Source organism: Rhododendron vialii, chromosome 3a (genome assembly GCF_030253575.1).
Source record: "Rhododendron vialii isolate Sample 1 chromosome 3a, ASM3025357v1".
Taxonomy (NCBI): Eukaryota; Viridiplantae; Streptophyta; class Magnoliopsida; order Ericales; family Ericaceae; genus Rhododendron; species Rhododendron vialii.
The window spans coordinates 25801534-25807533 of record NC_080559.1 but is presented as its reverse complement, the minus strand read 5'-3'; positions in this window follow the sequence as shown (position 1 = coordinate 25807533).

Genomic DNA, 6000 nt, shown 5'->3' with positions numbered 1-6000 from the left:
AGTAGCCGACTCTTGAGGGGGCCGGGGGTAGTTGGAGGTTCATCTGCTCTTGGCCATGCTTGCACTGGCATGGATAATTGCTCTTACCAAATACAGTACATAATTGAAACCATAAAGTACTACGTACTACTAGTACACATTTTAATAGTCACACTTGATGACCACATGGGAAATTAGGATCGATCAACGTCAATCTTTCAAAATGTTGAAATGTTTTTTCCTTTTTTGGATTTTTTTGAGGTTTTTTTAAGAAGCAAGTTGATTGGATGATTTGTATATTGTGAGACCGTTGAACCCCTATGTGAAAACAAACTAGACCACGGCATTGTTTATTTGGAACTTCCGTTTGAAAGTTGTGTGCCAATTTTGAAGGACAATTGGATACTAGCAAAATGGGGTTGTCTGGGTGCTTTGCATTGTTGTTTACATAGTTGTTTTAATTCAAGACTTTTGTGTAGATTGGAAGTTTTATCAGTATGGTGAATCACGTGGCTAGATCTTCTCATTTAATTTGTAGCTTTTCATTCAATTTATTTTAGCCTGCTTGACTAATTATTAACGGATATTACTTGTGCCGCATTAGCGGCATTCGAGCATCCTTACGCGCACCTCGACTAATCTTGGAAAATTAATCTAACCGTTCATTAACGGAGGTGCCATTTAAAGGTAGAACACAATTATGTATGGTTGGCTCTGAAAGAGTTGATAGAACCTAAGGCACTACAAGAAATTTGGTTTTTGGAAACGAATGAAAATCGTGACAGATTACATTAATTTATCCCATCTTTACTTTACTTTTTGTACTTTTTGAAAGAATTTTGGAGGAACCCATCGTCTTGTTTATGGATTTGGTCTCAAAATTTACTTTTGGGTCTCCAAATATAGAGACCGCACTTTCATTTTGGAGGCCAAATTTTTAAAAAGGACAATGGGTCACTCCAAAATTCTCCAAAATAGTACGGAGTACAAGAAGTGAAAAAAAAAATTTGAGAGGAAATCAATTACACAGTCTCCCATCAATATACCACTTTCATTATCTATTATCTATTTTGAAGAAATGAAGATGGGTTGGAGAAGAATACTATTTAAACGTTGAAGATGATTCGTGTCTCAAAATTTTTTAAAAAAAAACTTTGTAGATTATTACGATAACTATTAATTTCTGGAACAAAATTGATTTTAGCTAAAGTGGCTAGACCCAACACCAAAAAACATGACCCAGCAGACTAGCTTCAAACTCGGCAATTTAAGGTATTGCTACATTATTACTCGCTGGGTCAGGTGGGTTTTGATGCTGGAATGTGCATTCTGTCGAGTTTAGGGTTAAACAGCCTCTAATTGATTCACGTGCAGAGGGTTAGGTTTGGGGAGAAAAATTCAACGTTGGAGAAAGAAACCACGAATGGGGGAGCTCAAGAGGCCAGGTGTAATGACCTGTACCAATTAACCTACTTAATTCTTAATCTAATCACGTGGCTCAAAAAGTTAATCCCAAATTATACAATAACTTCTCGTTTCCTTATATTCCACATCAATTTCCTATAATCCACTGATGTGAGATTCTCCCAAGTGGGTTCTCACACTAGGGTTCTTGAATTAAAAAAAAAAAAATGCTATTGGGAGTTGAATGGCTAAAATGATTAGGCTGTTAGCGGAATAAATATATTTGGTGGCCAACTAAACCGGATAATATCTCTCCGCTTCCAACGAATGCGTGGAATGAAATATACCAATGAATTCGATAGGTGCGTGTCTTAATTCGTATCTCTTCTCATACTTAGGAGTGCTAATAATAAGAAGCTCGTAAGCTTTTTCCTAATTATCCTCGTGTTATGATGGAGATGGCTATGAGTTTTGAAAACAGAGATGGATAAGTTTCTTATGGCTATGAGACTTTTTAAATTAAACTCTCTCTCTCTCTCTCTCTCTCTCTCTCTCTCTCTCTCTCTCTCGTCCGTAAAAGACGCGCGTGTCGCTAAGGCTAAAGGAGTAGTGCTGATGTAACCCTTGTACTTAATTATTACGATATGTTGTTGTTCTTCGCCACATGTATACATCCTCTCTGCCATATAAATCAACTAGTACTTTGGACTTGAAATTTCACAACACATGAATTTCTTGGGGTCTGGGTTCGAGCATCATCGTCAAGGGCGTTTGTGATTTAAGACTATAGACAATCTTTAAATCTCATGTGGAATAATTAACTAACTATCTGTTAGCTTTCGTTAATGTATACAGTATGTCATTTGGGAAAAAAACAAAAACAAAAAATTTATCTAGTCTAGCACCAAAATTTCGCCGACGCAGGTCAATTTCAGGAATGCTGGGAGTGTGCTGCACAGCTACGTGTTGTGCAGCGTGCTGCGCGGCTGCCGGTGCCTCCTTGCCGACATCGGCCCGATGATCGGAGACATCCACTGCGTAGAGCTCGTCAAGTACTACAAGTGTGCCAAAAATCAACCCGATCGAATATCGTTAAATACCTCATCGGAACACATATAATTCGAAAAGAATGGATTCAGTGGTTTTGATCCAGTGTTTCGTATCCATTAGGATTCATTTTTTTCCAAGTTATATGTATTCCGATGAAGTATTTAACAATATTTGATCGGGTTGATTTTTGGTATACTTGTAATACTCGACGAGCTCTACGCAGTGGACGTCTCCGATCGTTGGGCCGATGCCGGCAAGGCAGCACCGACGGCCGCGCAGCACGCTGCACAGCACGTAGCTGTGCAGCACGCTCCCAGCATCCCAATTTCAGATGTCCGGTTATGACGAATCAGTTATGAAGGGGACATTTAATAATTGAGATCTTATATTTTGAGGTGAAAAAAGTTGCAAAATTTTGTTATAAATTTTTTACTACTTTGGTAGTGTTTGTTTAGTGTCTACCCATCAACGACGATTACTATAGTGTTCTTTTTTTTAAGAGAGACAGAGACCTATTACTATAGCTATGCAAACAAAAATAAATAAATTAAAATAACTTCCAGTTTTTTTACAATCGGATTATTTTTGGCCTTTAGTAAATATCTTGAATTTTAATACTGTTTAGATTCCTCTTAGCGATGCAAACACTTAATTTATGGAAGAAAAAAAATTTAACACAGAGTTTACGAAAGCTAATTCAAGACATGCTTGCACTTGCACGCTATATATGCATGGATAATTTGCTTTTTTACCCAATAATTTGAAGACCGAAAGCGTAAATGAAGTGAATGGAAGGATGTCTCTTACCCCTCCCGGGCACTAAAGAAAAGAAAAGACTAATGACTTCCTATCTACCTTTCAAAGACAAGTTTACGCTTGCCTCTCTTTAGGGAAAAAAGCAAGCAATGCTATGGTGTCCAATCTAACGCTTTCCGATTTTGGACCAATGAGCCGGGCTTTGACAAGAGAAAAAGAAATCTCTCAGTAACGGGGTAGAGAAGATGGAACAAGGATGGTCACATAATTTATTAGCGACTTTCATTTTAATAGTCACATAATCTCTCAGTATCGTAAGTAACTTGCTCCCGGTTGTTCCAGCATTTCAAAACCAAAAAGTACTACTAGTACACATTTTAATAGTCACACTTGAGAAGTCCTGCTATCTGTACATAAGCAATGTACATACCATGTACATATGGGTTTTGTGGAGCCCACCTTAGGTCTCTCAAAAATGCTTCGAACTGTCCATTATTTTTAAAATATTTTTTTATGGAGCTCTGCAAAAAACCAACTCAACCCAATAATGGTAAGGATTTTTTTTTGAATTTGTGGGTGTGAAACCGAACAGTTAAGTAGTTTCAACGTCAATTTTTCAAAATGTTGAAATGTTTTTTTTGGATTTTTTGAGGTTTTTTTAAACAAGTTGATTACATGTTTTGCATAAAAAATTGTAAGACCGTTGAACCCTTCGTAAAACAAACTAGACCACGGCATTGTTTATTTGGTGCTTTTCGTTTGAAAGTTGTGTGCCAATTATGAAGAACAATTGGATACTAGCAAAATGGGTGTCAGAAAGTGCATTGTTTACATAGTTGTTTTAATTCTAGACTTTTGTGTAGATTGAAATTTTATCAGTATGGTGAATCTCATGGCTAGATCTTCTCATTTGTAGTTTTTCATTCAATTTATTTAGTCTGCTGAACTAATTAACGGATATATATTACTTGTGCCGCAGTAGCAGCATTTGAGCCGGTTTACGTGCACCTCGACTAATTATGGAAAGTCAATCTCACCGTTCATTAGCAGAGGTCCCATTTAAAGTCAGCGTAAAATTATGTATGGCTGGCTCCAAAAAATTGATAGCACCTGAGGACTACAAGAAATTTCGTCTTTGGAGATGAATGAAAATCGTCACAGACTACATTAGTACATTACTTTATCCCATCTTTATTTTATTTTTTGTACTTTTTGGAAGAATTTTGGAGGAACCCATCGTCTTGTCTAGGGATTTGGTCTCTAAATTTATTTTTGGGTCTCCAAATATGGAGACCACAGTTACATTTTAAAGATCAAATCTCTAAAAAGGACAATGCATGAATCCCTTTAAAATTCTCCCAAAAAGTACAAGAAGTGAAAAATAGAGAAAATAAATTACCAAATCTCTCATCAATATGTCACATTCATTCTCTATTTTAAAGAAATAGAAATGGGTCGGAGAAGAATACTCTTTAAACGTTAAAGATGATTCGTGTCAGAAAAAACAAAAAACTTTGTTGATGATTACGACAACTATTAATTTCTGGGACAAACTTTGATTTTTAGCTAAAGTGCCTAACCCCAACACTAAAAAGCATGACTCAGCAGACTAGCTTCAAACTCGGCAATTTGAGGTATTGCTTCATTAACTCGCCGGTTCTGGCGAATTGCCATAGCACTTGACACAAGCTGAATAGTTGACTTCTTCTCTCTCTCAACTCGCATTTTCTCAAATTCAAAATCGATTGATTTTGGCGATAGGTTTTGATGCTAGGATGTGCGGCATGCGTTCTGTTGATGTTTGAGGGTTAGGTTTGGGCAGAAATATTCAACTGTTTGGAGAAAGAAACCATGAATGAGGGAGCTAAAGTGGCTAGCTAGGGTTCTTGAATAAATTAAAAAAATCCTGTTGGGACTTGAATAGCTAAAATGAATAGCTGTCCTAGGAATTTTGCACAGCTAGAAACTGCTAGATCAGATGCTCTGACCGACCTAAAATCAATTTAACAACTGCAAGGGGCACAATTGAAAAAATTGGCCAAAAATTGGCAAGCCACCCAATTTCGCTCTCACGTTTTTTGTTTTTAAAGCTTTAGATATCTCAGCTTCAACGAATGCGTGGAATGAAATATACTCCGTACCAATGAATTTGGGGAAAAAGGACTGATCGTTCCAACTTCTTATCACCATCATCAAAAAATTAAACAGTAGGTGCCGTGTCTTAATTTGAATCTAATCTCATACTCTACTTTTTTAGGAGGAGGAGGAGTAAAGCTCATAAGCGGCCTTTTCCTAATTATCCTCGTGTTATTATGATGGCAACGTAACCCCATGGACGCACGGCTATGAGTTTTTCCATTGAAACAACCAAGAAAAACAGATCGATGGTAGGGCCAACAAGCCTCTTGTCCGTAAAAGTCGTGTCGCTGTGGCTAATGGGGAATCGGAGGTGCTGTAGTGCACCCGGTGTAGTGCGTATCGTTGATCTCATCAATCAACAGTTAAGATGTGTATTTTTAACTTTGACCGGTAAAAGATCATTTTTAATCTGAACCATAAATTGATAAGATCGAACGTTGTGTATCGTCCTACACAAGCACTACGCAGGGGTGCAGTAGTGCACCCCTGGATCCCGCTAAAGGAGTGATGTAACCCTTGAGCTACTTACGATATGTTGTTCTTCGCCACATACATCCTCTGTGCCAAATAATATCTAGTACTTGGACTTGAAATTTCACAACACATGAATTTTCACATTAAATCATTAGCATCTCTTACCCCCTCAACCTCGACTCCTCGAGGGGCTGAGGG